The sequence below is a fragment of the Chiroxiphia lanceolata genome, chromosome 1, assembly GCF_009829145.1.
Source record: "Chiroxiphia lanceolata isolate bChiLan1 chromosome 1, bChiLan1.pri, whole genome shotgun sequence".
Classification (NCBI taxonomy): domain Eukaryota; kingdom Metazoa; phylum Chordata; class Aves; order Passeriformes; family Pipridae; genus Chiroxiphia; species Chiroxiphia lanceolata.
The window spans coordinates 144,635,666-144,652,877 of NC_045637.1; positions in this window are offsets into that span (position 1 = coordinate 144,635,666).

The following is a 17,212-nucleotide window of genomic DNA, read 5'->3' on the forward strand; positions in this document are numbered from 1 at the left end:
TTGTTGATGTCCTACCACAGAAGCATAAGGCCATGGGAGCCATAAAATCTATGTCCTGCAGGACAGAATTATCTACACTGCAGGAACTTTCTGTAACTCAGAGGAATGCACTCTGCAGAAAAGGTGTATTTTTTTGAGTTCAAAGGTCTGTATGTGTAGGTTAGATTTAGATAATTAAGCTCTATGATGTTTATAATTTTCATACTGAGCAAATACCTGTTTAAATCTGATGGTACCATTAAAACACAAGTTAGAATTTTCTTATACTGAAATAATATAATCTTCATAAATTAAGTCTCAATATCATACAATTAAAAGCAAAGCATAATAATCTGAAATTATCTCCTATTGAATGAGTCTTTAAAATGATTACAGGTTTCTTAGCCAATACATTGACCATACCCACTGCATGACACTAACATATTAGCCAAAGAACATTTATTATAGCTTTTTACAAACCCATACAACTTTGATTTAAAGTCATGCATTCTAATATGTTTTGACAAGTAAATTGCTTGCCTTTTTTCCTTGATAGCCAACCATATAAATAATGCATACATAGTAATAGCTAGAGCAATAATATAAAAGTCAAGTAAGGAGACACATGCAGCATGCTAATGATAAAGGTGCTCTACCCATTTCAAACAGGAAGATAAAATAAACAACCATAAAATACATGAAAGAGAAGAGTCCAATCCTTAGAAAAACAGTTTTTAAATGACCATGGTAAGTGCTAATGAATACTGGAAGGGCATAAACAAAGACATTTTGACATCTTTGAAATTCTTTGTCTTCTCGAGTGGGGATTGGTTCAGCATGTGGAAGACTAAGCAGGAGTCTCAGCAGAAGTACTTCACCAAACATCTTCCCCACAGGAAGCTGCATGTCTTGGTTAGGCGTGGAGTCTAATAGGAAGCTCTCTAGTCTTCATCTGAAGACCTAAATAGAACGAGACATCAATAATTTGCCAAAACAAGGTCTTATTGGACCAAATAGATTATGTTGCCAATGCTGAGAACCATATGAGAATAAAACAGGTTTTAATATAGGAAACTTTTATTTTTGTGGTCTGTCATCCTTCTTGATAAGTAACCTTTACATTTTGAACAAGGGGAATGAAATACTGCAAGTCTTTCAGAAGAGCTTGGACGTTTTGTGGCACACTCCTTTTTCCATGCCTTAAGGGTCTGACCACAGAGTCATTGTGAATTATTTAGACTTTTATGACTGTTACAATCAAGTTAGACAAGATCTGGCAATTCAGCCCTTTTCTTCTAGCTACAAATAAGACACAAGCCTGCCCTTATTTTTTTTTTGTAGTTGTTGTTCACGAGATGTTCATCAAGTAGTACAGTAAAATTCTGAAGTATTTTCTTTGGGCTGATCATGTTCATGGCTAAAAACAAATTTACAGTGTTACTTCCTGAGAGCTATGGCATGTGCTGACAAAGGACAGAAAATAATTATATACTGTCATAGACATTTGGAAGATATTTTTTCTTGTTAGGCACTTAAACGTATTGAAACACAATTTGGTGAGCATCTGTATGCTTTTTACGGAAAACTGGTATGCTTTTGTCAGGTCATTCCTAAAAAAATAGTCAAAACAGAGAAGACCCTGTTTTAAGATACTGTATATGTGTTGAAGTAGAATCCTGTACCTGGGTTTTCAGTTCTCAGAAACTCAGTACTTTACAAACAGTAAAGCAACTCAGCCAGTGGTTTCTAGATTTACAGCTTGTTTTGCCTCATTTGATCCATTTAGAATAATTTGGCTGCTATCAGATTGCATTTTAACCATAGGAATACAATTCACTTTGGACAGGTACATTTTCTACCCTCTTTTAAAAAATATTTGATATTTTTATTTCCTCTTAGGAAACTCTTGGACTAAATCATTTGTATAAAACCAAAGTTCTATCATTCACACTGTAAGATGTGGGTTTTATTATAGGAATTTTGGTGTCCATTCTTTCCACAATTGATTCTTTTTAATAAAGGAATATAAAGGAAGTGGTTTAAAATACAATTATTATTTAAATAACGCAACAGATGCAGAGACATCATCTTTTGTTTTATATTTTTAGTAGCTGCCAGCATTCATTTCTGATCAGTTTATCAGCATGCCATTTAAATGCTCACATCTTCCCAGACAAACTCTATGATTAGCCACTTAAATACCCTCATTTTGTTCTTTTAAACAATTGCTATGAACTCTTTGCTATATCAGCAAATTATTTGAACATGAATTATGCAATATGTGTGCTGCAGTTATAAATAATCAGAAAGAACTATTAAGAATGCTTAAAATATATAATTTTATTGAAATCATGTTGAAACACCCATGCAGTACATTACTCATAATAATGATATTTTAGCAGAAAGAATGTCTGTGCACTGCAAACAAATAACCCTCCCTTCCCCTGTCCACTTCTCCCTCCAAAGGACAAGGAGCAGGTGGAAGGGAGACCAGAAAGACTCTTACCTGGACTAGCCACACATGAACTTAACCTGTGGTACCAAAGTGAAAGAACACAAGACTATGCGATTGTTCTCAGAAGAATCAAATATCAGAGATTTATAAATATCACAAGTATTCTTGCTGAAAATATTTTACTGCATTCTAACAATCTGTGACCACAAGAGGGTTTGGGGCAGGCAGTGGGGGGAGGGGAGGGGGAGTCACGCTTTTCTTCTTTGGATTCTCCCAGAAAGTTCATTTTAACATCATTATCTCTGCAGGTATTTTCAATTAATATTTATATTATTAGAGTGTCTTGCAGTTTATGTCTACAACAGAAATTTTCCCATTCTAAATTTTGACTTGCTAACTACAGTATTAACAAAATTGATCAGCAAGTGGATTTCATTGTTGTGTTGTGGCAACATCAAGGGGCCATTTATACTGTAATCACTACATTGTCTAATGTGAAAAAAACCACATTTTTTCTGAACATATTCAACAATAGGTCTCATCATACAGCTATTTCAGCTTAACGAGTTTTGGATTTTAATGAAAACAAATGAGCTCTTAACACACCAACTTTAAAATATTAAGATTTTATCTTTGTCTAGCATTAAGACTCTGTGTATATTTTTATGAATGAGAACTTACTTTTGTAATGCAGGCAAAATTTGCATATTGCTTGTTTTCCAGATGTATGCCTGAACAAAATGGGAAGTTTCAAAAGGGAAATTTTATTGATTTCTAGTTAAAAAAATTGCAGCTTGACAAGTGGAAAATTTTTTTTTGCAGGGGCCTCTTGACTAGTGACAGCAGAACTAAAAGCTGCTGCAAACTTTTTGTTTTTTTTCTAGTTAAGGCAAAATTAAAATGACAAAGGGTAGCTCAAAGTCTTTTTAACATAATTCACTCTGAAGATATTTCAAATTTTGGGATGTGGCCCTTGAGGTCCCAAAATCAAAACAGTTTTAGATAATATTTCTAAAAGTAGAAGATTTTGCAGTAGGATGAGAAAGAGATGCTGAATTCTCTTAGGACTGAGGGCTGTAGGTGGATCAGAGGCTACTGAGAATCACCCAGAGATTCTTATGGAATCATCTTTTCCATTAGAAGATATGGAAAAGTTTGGATTTGAAAGGAATCAAAATACCTGTTTGCCAAACCTGTTTACTCTCCATGTCAGTTAAAAAACAACAAACAAACACACACACACAAAAGCCCAAAAAAAAGCTTTTTTCTTGCCATTAGTCATAGCATAGCTGAGATCAACTGAATTGACTTTAAATAATGCTTTTGATAACAATTATTTAACATACTAGAGGTCTGAGAACATATGTGAAACAAATTGGCCAGAAAATGAAAATTGCAGCATGGCCAAAAGGTTTTATTGCAATTACAAACCAGTGAACTCAAAACACTCTTCGTAAAGAAGTAAAGCCCTTAGGAGGTGTTTAAAAATCCTCCCGTTACTTGGTGAATTATAGGGTAAAAAGAAAACAAGAAAACAGACTGAACAGGCATAAGGGGAACAACATTTCTATATCAATCTGCTGAAGTAATGGAGGGGATGGAAAACCTCAGGAGATCAAACTGAGCTTACTGTACCATGGAAGAGGAAAACAGCCTACATTTTGCATAACATCTGTGGAAGGAAAAAGAATGTAGAAAAGTATTTTTTCTTATGGAATGTACAGAGACCACTGAAACATAGACATTGTTGCTTCCATGATACCTGTGTTTAAGCAATGTGCGAAAGCTGTACTAGTTGTGTTAGGCAGGGCCTGTTCAGCACCTAAAATTGTTACAGACACATGGCATTGAATCACAGTTGATAAATCCTACTAGATTATTTTATGCCCAAATTACTTTCTCAATACAGTTTTTTTTGGTTTTTTTTTTAGAATTACTGATTACACAGCACAAAAAAAAATATTACCTTTATTGCATTTGACACATTATGGTCTTCATTTCCATTAAGCCTTTCAGCATAAGGGTTGAGCAGTGGTTTAGGATTGTGGATGATACATAGCTCTGCAAAAATGCAGCCAGATAAAATTCACAGCTGATTCTGGAATGCAAAGGAAGGATAAAGGAAAGTAATGAATGACACATTTCAGAGGGGAAACAGAAATTTTGTGGACAGTTTGGCCTTGTTTTGAAAGAAAGGCAGTCGGGGGGGGAAAAAAAACCTACTGCGTGGGGGAAGCTCATTTCAGTAGCAATATCATGGCTTCATTTAAGGCTGTCTGCCTTGGGGAAATTAAGGACATGAGTCCAGCCCACCAGGAACGGAGTCACTGCTGCTGAGAAATCTGAGGGTTTCTGTGGTAGAGCTCGGACAACTGTTACTCATCTGGAGTGAACTTTATAGTGCAGCTGGTTGACAGAAATCACCCAAGCATGTCATAGATGTCACTTTTTAAAGTTGACACAAAATCATATGAAAGCTTTAACCAAGCTTCCTCCTTATTAGATGGCAAAATATTAAAACTTAAACATCTACGAAACAACCTTATATTAACCCATATGCTAAAATATTCATGTTAAGTATTGCTATGATTGTCTATTACAAAAACTACCACTGTCTTATTCTCAAGGATTTGAATGGGAACTGTCTTACCAGAGTGGTTGGTTTTACTGTGAAAATCTGACAGCAGGTGAACTCTTTTGATGTTTTGATAATCTTTAAGCTATAAAATAGCTGAAACTACACAGGTTGTTTTGATGATGGTATTGTGGAATTCTGTGCTGTTGACTGCTTATCATTTCAGTTGGTAAACCGATAGTGCTGAGCCAGTATGGGCCATGGAGTAGTTTCTAAAAAGTAGATCTTGCATTGAAACAATAAGGAAACAGCAGTGACACTAGAACTTATTTTTATTAATAAATATTATTGATAAATAATTATTACTTAACAGGTCAATTTAATCTGCAGTAACTGGGGAAAAAAAAAAAAGGGCAAAAAAAAGGCCAAATCAACAATGCCCAAAAAAACCAACAGAAAACAAGAAAATATCACTGAATGAAGGGAAAGAAAAAGATCATTTCTTCTAACTCTTCAAAACTCGAAAGGGAAAATTTTAAAGAAAAAAAAAATAACAAGGCAGGTGGCACTTTATGCACTTGTACACTTTGATTGAAGATAAGAGTCTTTGTGCTTAATTTCTTATTATTTGTCTTTCAGAGGCAATATAATCTGTGCTGACATCTGTTTCATTTGACAACTTAATGTAGTCTCCATAGACTTACTTCGACAATGTTTTGTTGTGATTTGACAATGTGGGTGTCATCCTCAATGACATGCACAGCCATTGCTGTGTCTGCATTTTGACATTTAAGTGGGATCAGCTGTGAATAGATATCTAAGATGTTTATTTACATTCACATTCTATTTTGACATTGTATCATTTTATTAGGTCCAAATTCTTCCCTAAGTAGGTTATTCCCAACTGGGGAGAAAAAGTTTTTTTAATTTGATGTAAAATTTGGTCTGTATTGGAGAAAATATAACTAACTTAGCATTTCAAAAATACTGACTATGAGAAGACAATTGTTTTCTGCTAGGACCAAGTTTCCCTTTAACATGGAGAATGTGCAACACCTCAAAATGGGCATATGGGTTTTTATTTTGCTTTAACATTTGTGCATAAAAGGAAAAGCCAACTGAAGTGACATTATAAGAATTAAAAGTAAATTGTGAGGTCAGAAATAGGGTCCATCATGTCCAATGAAACATTCATTGCTGTACACATGATTAGCATGTGTCATTATCTATTCATACATATCTTTAGATGTAAATGTCATCATCAGTTTAACTGCACATCCATCTCTCTATATGGGTATACTATAATACAACACAGGTTCATAAAAATTTTTTTAAGAGTGATTGTGATTTCTAAATTCTTTTTTGTCTGAGAAGTGAAAGAAACCATAAATACTTCATTTAAGAAGAGCCTGAAGAAGCCTCATTCTGCATACATGTGTTTAGATTAATATTAACTGAATCTTCAAAATTTGAGGTCTATCAGCCTCAAAGACTAGAGTTTAGAATTTCCACCAGACAGTTCCCTTTTCTTGGTTGCAGGCATAAAACCCAAATTCAGTTTGTTTCCTGTACAGAAATAATGTTATGAAAATATAGATTGTTGATGTAAGGGAAACTAGATACTTTGATTCAATCTTTTATGGATGAGGAAAGCATTTTTAATGTAATAGATATAATGCATAATATATTTCTATCTGTAAACACTAGGATATTTGTATGTGTGGAATATACATTTAGAAATAAATTTCTAATTTATATATGACTTTATATGTTCTTTATGTCTGCCTAAAAAACTTAATTTTATATTATTTATTCCTTGGTACTTTCCCAAATACTGAAATGTTTGGAGCAGAAGGGAGAGAAAGAAAGAAAGATAATGTGAAAATGACAGAGTAATTATCTCAAGAAGAAAATCTACTGCAGTCCATTATTATCACCAATTTCTTTTTGGTTTACTCAGCAAAGTTTGACAGTTCAAATCACTGAAAAAAATGTGAGAACTGAGGTACTAATTCTTCAACATTACGCATATTGGCATCAGTTTCTCCTGCCAGCAATTACTTTTCAGCACAGGAATAGGATCACCACTGTAATTATGTGATGTATGGTTTAGTGAAAGCTATTTGACCTCCCTTCAAATTCTATCAGCTCAAAGTCCATGCAGACCAGCAAGTAATCTTTCCTGAATGTGCTCTAAGTAAATCAAAACCTGTTAGATCTGTGTCTGGTATTAGCACTACAACAACAACATCTACTGGAATTACCCAGAGAATATAATGAAGTATTTGTTACTTCTGGATATTCAGACCAGGGAACTTCTAATTTTCTGTGCTACTCTGTTGACAGAAAGTGGAAAGATACCAGTAACAATCCCAAGTCAACAGAGGAATTTTACAACATGTAGAAATTATATTCCTAGTAATAAGAAGAAAGAGACACCACCTTTCTGTCCCTGACACTAGTTACCTAGAATTGCAGCTAGCAGTCTTCCATGGTTTAGAGAGTATATCAAAGGGGAATTGTAGCAAGGTTAATCAATACCAGATATTGAATATACTGGTTCTGACTACTTCACTCCACTGTGATACACAAATATATGGGGAAAAATAAACCAAAATCAACAAAGCCCTAAATTTTCCATCTGTTTTTCAAATGTATTTTGTGCATGTTAAACGGCCTTAAGGAGATATACTGACAATATCATGCCACAACGAAGGAAAAAATGGTATTTATTACCTCTGCTAATGCACTGACACTGATACATGATAAGCGCTTAATTGCAAGAGACAGTTGCTAGAAAACTGTCTTGGCCACACATTTTGGGAAGCAAATAAAGAATCCTTAATTTTTTGAAGAGGGTCTCTGGAGGGAAAAGCACAGATTTCTGGCAGGGAGGAGGGAGGGTAGTGGTTCATTCCAGGAAGTGCCTCTCTATGACTGCACCACCACAGGTGTTCAAACCATTCCCTTTAGAGAAGTTTACCCTGGTTTCACATGTGTGGAGCCTCTACAGGCAATGCCTGCAACTTACAGACTATGAAGCATCGTGAGATCCCAAGCAGACTGTGTTGTTACCTGAGGCAAAGTCCTAGAGTAGAGCAAGATGTTTCCTATCCTTCCCACAGACCAACAACTAAAAGGCAATATATCCCATCCCCAGTACCTTAAATAATCTCTGAAAAATTTTAAAAGACCATCCAAAAATGGTGGAAGAAGAAAAGTGTCAACTTACCAAAAATACTTTCTCACCTTTACTAAGATTTTTTATTATGGAGAAAACATAAAAATTGGCACTCAGTCTAAGGCTGTGAAGGCGAGAATAGGCAATTTGAAGACTTTGTTGGGAACATCTAAGAGCAGCACACTGGAGGTTTTGTGAAAGGGACAGGGAATGAGTTTCTCTTTCACTAAAAAGAAATTCTTCATAAGCAAAGTAGAGGCTTTAGAAAAGCAGCATGATAAAATTAGATTATTGTGTGTCTTTTAAGGAATAAACATTTAACTCTAGTCTCTGGAGGTAAAACGAGGAAGATATTTCTGAAATTTTAATAACCTTGCAAGCGCCGACCTCTATGGTACAAACAGCCTGTTTGATAGACTGTGACAGAAAGGTCTAATTCTACCTGGGACACATGGCCCTAAGAAATGCCAGATTGAACATAATGAAAATGAAATTCCAAGCCACTGGAAGTCAGTGAAAGCTATGCCACTATGTCCAGGATTTCACAATTGTTGTCATCATCCATTTTATCTTCCACCTTTACAGGTGTATGCACCTCATATCCATATATGCCACATGACAGCTGCTTAACCAACATTTTAAACCATTGGCTGGATGCTAAAAAAACCCCAACTGGTGACTGAAAGCAGGATTTGGTCTAGTTTGACTATTTTGTTCTCTGCATAGGAAGATAAAATGACAGCATTTCACATATGGTGTGGAAAAACAGGCATTCCAAAAATATCATAAATGTCTTCCAAACCAGTAAACATTCAGCTGATTTTCCCTGGATATCTCATTCTGTCAGACTTTTTCATGTGCAGAACTAGTCCAAACAATTTTAGACAAGGTAATATTTTAAAATACCAGAATATATATAATTTTTAAGAGAACTTCCATCGCAGTTCAACTGTCCTTTAAGAGAAAGCATGGGGAAAAACAAAGCCAGACTTCTGCTTTTTTCCCAAGCTTTGTTCATCAAAATTCTTTAACTGGTACTAGACTGGTCAAAAGAAACAAAGTTAAGTACATGGGGAATATAGTCCCAATGGCTCAAGAACCTGCAAAATTGCTATTTAACTTTCAAGGAATATTTTTCTATTTTCAGAGTCTGGCTAAATATTAATATTTCACCAGCTGGTTTATATGGTGAAAGGTTTTCAACATAAATCTTTGCTATTTATTAAAAAAAAATGTTTTTTAACATTGCTTAGTTTAACACCACTCTGAAAACAGATTGGAATTTCCAAAGGACATAATAAAGACCATAGAAAACATATTAAAAAATATAAATGGTAATTATTTTTCAAACTCTGTGTATGCTTATTTAACTTTCTAGGATTTCCAGAAATGTGTTTGGCAGAAATCTGTCCTGTGATTGAGAGGTGATGTTCTCTCTTGTGGCCATTGTCTCATATCTTAGATTCTTTTACTCCAATACCTGCATCGTTTCTCTGTTGGGAAATATAAGCCATATTTAACTGGGAAAATGAGATTATCTTATTATCTTATTACTTACAGACTTTACATTGTAGATTCCAATTATTATGGAAGCTTCCAATAGTTTTATGCCTTTTCTCAGGAAAGAAAATTCTGGTGTTACTAATCAGAAAGTCATCGAAGCTAAATGGTACTTGATATATTTTTGGTTTATGTAACTTGATGGGATTGCCTGAAAGTAAGAAGAACTGTTTACTGCAATACCCTTAAAACCTATATCTTATTTTCCTAAGTTAATAAATCGCTTGAAATTTGGAGTGAAAGTATTAACATTTTTTATATGTATTTTAAGCGACAACATCTTATTCCCTTAATGCATTTTGTGATAGTTCCTTTTCATCAGATCTTGAAATTCTTGGCAAATCACAGTTGTTTCTGCAAGAAACTGACAAAGGTGTGAAATGTATAAGAAAAATTAAAGTTCTGACCTAGCATGCCCCAGAGATGAGAGAGGACATCCTTCCTCTAATTAAGTGTTTTGTCAGCCCATATGATGTAAACCAATTAATATTTTTTCTCACTGACCAACTTCACTCTTTTGCATGCTAAGGAGGCTCTGACATCCCCAACTAATTAATTTTTCTGTTTTCCCCCCAAAGCTCATTTTTATTTCAACTTGCTATTGACCTCCCCTTCTGAGCATCATGACCCTTGTGTCTTTATTCAAAATTAGTACAGAAAAAAAGGAGGATGTAGCAGGAAAAAGGGCTCATCAAGAAGACTAATTATTTAATACAACTGCACAACATCAAAACTTATTACACAAGTGTAATGCATTAATTAATTTCTTCAACAAATGAAGAACATATGTGTGGTGTTAAGTCCACCAGTTCTGTTACAAGATATAAAGGTATGAAATATAGCCGACGTACTTAAAGAATAGAATCCATTTGAATCTATGTGTACATAGCATTTCTAGAGATCTTGGCTTAGAAATGACATTTAATGTAAATGAGCTCATATTGACTTATATCAGTAAAACTGCATTTAGATGCACCATGTCTGAATACCCACCCAATCTTCCCAATCTTCTTGGTTTCTTACATTAAAAGCATATATTATTTAAGCTGGAAAATAAATTATCTGACTTACTACCTAATTACAACATAGTTTGCATCTACATTCACATCTATATATAGAAGTAATGTATGTCCATTTCTCCACTGGTTCTTAGAAGCACATTGTAAAAAAGAGTTACCCTAGCTATAGGGCTATCTGCAATTTATCAGCATCTTCACTCTGTGCTTTCCTTTTTTTTTATGTTTTTTTCTCTGCTACGTGGTCTCCCACCAGTGGGTCACACTCTCTTGCCTGATGGTTTATTTATCAGGTATGGCTGGATTTGGTACCAGGGCTTCTTTCCTTTGAGAGTCAGTAACTGGAGATAGCAACAAAAAAGTCTTCTCTGAACCAAAGCATTGTTTATTTAAGCACTGAGAACAAAGAATGTGCTGGGAAAAAAGACATTTCAAAACAACCAACAGTGTAAACATATGTCTATTTTACATAAACTCCTCGAGAAGATGTTACACTCTGCTCAGCAGGCCTGTTTTGTTCGGCCACCCTCAGGAGATCATTGAACATCAGTCTTGTTTTCTGCTACTGAACAGCCATTACCGAACTCTTGAGACTGTGCTCTTTTTGAAACTGCCACAGCCCTGTAGATCTCCGAGTTTCCATTTCTAGGTTGTACAAACATTTACTCTCAGAAACCCTCAAGCATCTGGAAAAAAAGATTTACTTAGACTGTGTTTTGAGCCTTTCTGTTTTGTTTTCGTCTTCTGTTTAGCTTCCCTGCCCTTGTCACCCAAGATAACTTAACTAGTATCTTAAATAAAGATACTAGTGACTTAGTCTAGGTTAGTCCTAAACACAGTCCAGGCTCGAACCAATCTCACTGCTATCTGTTTTACAGACTCTCTGAAAAATGAGAAATATATTTGCTACTAAAAAAAAAAAAATCCAGTACTTTATAACTGAGAGTTTTATCAACAAAGTAACTTATATGCTCCCCTGTTTCTCAACAGCTGCTTGAGATCAGCACCCAGGGACTGCTGAGATTCCACAAGTGACAAGTAGTTGTTTATCATTTGACTGCTTCAGTGTTTAAGCACCCATTAGGATGATGGAAACCAAGACAGCATTTTCTTCAGGGTCTTGGAAATATTTACCTGCTTTGTGCATATGTGGGGCCAGCTCTTACCATGGGGATGGTGAAGTTCAGCCTCCCCAGAACCTGCTAGTCCTTGGGAAAATCTCTCCATCTCACCTCCCCCTGCACTGTGCACGGATAACACATATTCCAGTGCTAAGACTAGCACCCCAACACATGACAACAGGGAAAATGTACCCAAATCCACAAGTGGCACTTTAGTCTTCGGCATGGACGGCTATCCCCAGCCTTGTGGAGACAGGCATATGGAAATACAGGCTGCACATGAAAAACAACATATAGGATGGAACAAGATGTCTAAGGCACTGTAGCTGGTCTGTCATCTCATTCTGAGACAAAGGGGGAGGATTTGCTGTACAATGCTCTGTGGTCTAACTCCCCCTTTCCACACTGGGTATGTTCTGTGAGGCACAGCAAGTTCAGTAAATATTTGCCAGAGTTATGGTACATCTGCAGAATAGCCATGAGGGGATTTCCCTGGATCTCCTCAACCTCAGGAAGACAAGTATATTGGCAGTAAGGGCTTAGTGTCAAAAGGAGTGCATGGCACAGCCATTTTTCCATTTCAGACATGCAGCAATTAAATTTTTGCATCTTGTTAGGCTTAGTTTGATAATGAATCATTCTGTTTTTGTCTGGTACAATCTCTGTTGAACTGTATGTGCATGTGTACACACATACACACATGCCTACAGGCCTACCCCAAAATTTTCTATTGAGACACACACGAGCTAAACAATAGCTATAGTCCACATAAGGCAGATATATCAGACACCTCAGGGTATTATAAGCAGCAAAAAGTGTTTCTGCTATGAAAATTGATTCTCATATCTATTATCAAACTGAGAAAACATTTCCTAGACCTTACTGACTCCACTGGTCATGTTCAGGAGGGAACATCTTTAGCACAGAATTCACATGTGAGCACCAATAAAGTAAGTTAAAATTCCATTGCAGATGACCTTAGGTCTTTCTTTCACTAAAATCCTCTAGGCTCAGTTTTTGAATGAACATCTGTAAAACTCCTTGCATTCTTCATTATATGTGTTGTTCTTGGAAATATTTTTCAGCCACAGACTTCATCACTTATAGTTTTTATTTCTTCAATACTGAAATTAAAGATATTCTTTAGATCTCAGGATAATTATTCTAAAAATGAAAAGATTTTTCTCCATGACATAATTACATGAGAAGTCAATCAGATATCCAGTCCATTATGCATTAATATTTATTACATTTCATACATTTTTGTTAGCTATTGTATAGAACTAACACAGCTGTACCAGCTTATCAGACAGAACTTAATTAAAAGTCTTACAGCTTTATCAACAAGCTTTTCTAACATGACCTTTTTCACAAAACTATGTTGAATTATAGTAATTAAATCAACACTCTACTATTTCTTACTGAAGCTCCTATAAATTTTTCCTTTTTTTTTTTTTTGGTATGACATTTAAGTCCAACAAACCAGTTCCAATCACTCAGCTCTATTCCTTTATTTTTCTTTTTAATTTTGGCACAAAATTCACATTCTTTCACTTTTCTGAATTTTCTCAGTACTTCATGAATTATTAGCAATTATGATAGAAGACTAAGGTTCCCCTCAGTTAACTGTTTTAATGTTTTGTGGTTTTGATTTTATTTAGTGCAAATCACTGTGCTGATTCAAAAATATTTATGTCCTTACCAGATGTTGATTTATATATCCTCTGCTTACTAATAGAGCAGAAAGTAGTGCATAATCTTCCTGTAATGTGTCCCATTTCCATGCAAAGAGACAACAGAAGCAGCATCAAAAATTTCTTTTTATGCTACTAATGGTCTTGAGTGGCGGTCTGAAAAATAAAAACTAGACATGATTCCAGTATGGGGAAACTGGAATGTTTTATTGAACACGAGAACACAATTTTAAAGGCATCTGGGGCTGGACATGTTAATGAAGGGGTCAACCTATATTAACTGGGGAGTTACACACGTTTTTACTGCAATTTCCAAATAGTTAATTTTTCTTCAAGTAGGATTACATGGGGGATAGAGGGATTACAGGGGTTTAGACATGGTTTTAACAATCATCTCAAAAAGTCCTTTCTTCATTCTGCTTGGAGCCAGGTTTATATCTCCGGGTTGTACATCAACAGGTCTCAGGACAAGGGTCCAAATTTCTTGAGATCACAAGATGTTTGTCAGCCTTTTTTTCCAAGGTTTGTGATTCAAATTTACTGAGCCTCCTTTTGCTGAAAGCTGGGTTTGAGCTCTCACAGTCTTGTATTTCCATCTGGAAATGGACATTTGTTATTTCTATGACATCTTTAACTCCTGAAGGACTTCTAAATTCCTTCCTGTTGGCCTAAGAAACACCTAACAAGATTTTTTTGGTTTTGAATTTGGTTTTGGTTTTTTGTTTTTACACTTTCTAGTGACTGTGTTCCATCATATAACCTCTCTGAGACTCTGGGGCAGCCTCACCTCAGGTCTGTGAGTCATTCTGGTTATTTAACTTCATTACTGCAAATGAAGAAACTACACTATGAAATGTTTAGCACGGCCAAGAGTGGCCATATTTGAAAATGACACTTGATTTGTAATCTCTGTGAATCACCACAGATCTTCAAACAATACAATTAAAACTAAGGTCAAGTAGGTATCAAATTGGTCAGATTATATTAATGTAATGAATATTCTATTTTTATATAAGAAATCTGCTATGAATTATTTATTTCTAATACAAGGTAGTGTGTTGACCTTGGCTAGATGCCAGGTGCCCACCTGAAGAGAAATGTAGAAATTTGTAAAATATGTGGCTTTTTCCAAATCAAAAAATTGCAGCAGAAGATTCAGCACCTAAAACACCATCTTGTCCAGCATGTGACATTTTACCCTTTTAACAATCTGAAATGCTGTGTACTGAACATAATAGCAGGGTATTTTGCTTTGCTCTCTCACGTAAGGTGATCCATTGGTTAATTAAGACTTCGCAGTCAGGCAACAACAGCTGAGCTCATGAAATTCTCATATAAATACAATTTATGTGAGTTCCGTGACTCTTTGCAGAATAATTTTTAAACCTACATATGACTTGTACCAGCTGCTATTCTCAGAATGTATCATTATTTAAACATAAGAGCACTGAGAGTTAGACTTGGTAGCCCAGCTTTTATGCACATCTGATTTAGTCCCACATGACTGCTGTGTGTTCCAACATAATCTGAGCGAATTGTTTTTCAGTGACCTTTGTCAGCCTGTTCTGGCTGAAACGATGCCTCCTGGGAGTGATCAACCATGTCATCGAGTGCCCCCCAGTCAGCCTGATAAAAAGCTATTTGATAAGCACTGAAACCACTTTCCTTCCATGCCTCCAAGGCCAAGAATGGCAGAGGGGAAAAAAAGCCCCTAGTACAAAATTAGCAGCTATATACGATTCCCATCAAGATGAGGGAAGAAAGACATTGATTGAGACACGTCTCCGGTTCATTAGCATTGTTTGTCTTTGAGAAAGTTCTTGTCAGTCTGACAGATGAAGAGATATTGCTGAATGAAGACAAAATGAAGATAACTGCGGTAAAAATAGAAAAAAATAATGAAGGGCATGCTGTTAAAACTAATTACATTAAGATTGATATCACTTAGCAGAAAAATGTTACCTCATCTCCCAAAAATGCATGACTGCTCATATTATACCATGAGATCCTTGCATTTTACAGGCATTAATAAATGTTGCACAAATGTTTGATTTCAATGTTCCATATTTTGGTAATAAAAACAGATTAGTAGTTTCTGGGTTGAAAAACTTGTTCTCTACATGAGTGAACCTCTAAAACAAGCTCTCCATAAGATTCATTTTCAGTGAATTTGCACTTGTGCTTTTGAACTTTTACAGAACCAAACCTAGGTAAAAAGGACAAATGAGTATTCAGTCATTAAATTTGTTAGTCTCTAGGGACTACGCAACCAATACATAATGAATAAATAAGATTGATAGTAGTGCCCATTAAAAACCTGTCCATAGTTATAGACTATTTACTTTGGCTTATTGCTTATCCAAATGTCAATTTACTAGACTATAATTTCACATGTGAAGTGAAATGAGGCTATCTTTGGAAGGTTTGTTGTTTTTTTTTTCTGTTCTTGGAAACAGCCATTATGTTACAATTATTTCCTAGAACAAAGCTGGGGGAAGGACACTGTTTTGTCCCTGACAGGCACTCCTATGACTTCTTCCAAAATAAGTTCACAGAGTAGTCCAATTTTCTGAAACAGGATCTTGACCTTTGCCAGGCATTTGTGTCAGGATATACAGCCTTTTGCCATGCTCAAAGAAGCATGCTCAAAAAACGCTGCCTGGAAGAATTAGTTCTACTTCTGAGTCTCGTCTCATTTACACCAAACTCTTCACTTTAAAGCATGAAGGGAGTCACCCACCTTACATAAGGCTGTAGTGCATACTACACAAATGACAGCAGTGATACTGGCCTTAGAGATCTTGTCTGACCTACTGCACCCATGAATGGCCTCTTTTTTCCATCCATGTCTTCTTGTGGCCATGCTATCAGTTGTACAAATTGGATGTCTAAAATAATCCAAGTTAAAAAAAAAAAAAAGAAAGAAAAAAGAAAGGGCACGTAGCAAATAAGGTATAGGGATCCTATAGGAAATTGAAAATAAAAATTTAAGACAGCCTCTTCTACACATTGGAAAACAGCAGTTGACGAGCCTATAAGTAACTGTGATGACACATGTTTGAAATGAAAGTGTAGCAGGTAAAGTAACCCAGCTTGATTTCATTCTTATGTGCTTTTTTTTTAATCACTACTGGATCATCTTTGTCAGTACAGGTTACAATATTTATCATGTTTCATTCGGAGGTTCTACAAATGTTAGAGCTTACTAGCGCTTCTTCTCTGTTGAATATTCATACCCAGAGGTGTAACAAACAAAACCTGCCCTGATAGGTATACAATGCATAGTGATGCAAAGCAATGCATTATATGTACGTGTACTTGTAGTTGTGTCCATATGTCATGGTGATTACAGTGCATTATTTGTCTGCGTTATGAGAGCCTGTAGGTTTTTCTCATTATCTGCTATCCAGACCCTTTACAGCAGCAAAAGTTCATGGCCTGTCTGAGTTTTATGGCTGATATTTATCCAAATACATGCTAAATATACTGTTCTTCCCTGTAGCATGAAAGAATGCCTAACTATAATTATCCCTGAGGCATCATCAAGGTAGGTTTTAGAACGAATAAATCTTAAATTTATAAATCATTTGTCGTAAGTGAAGAGATTTGGCAGACACTTCTACAAAAGCAA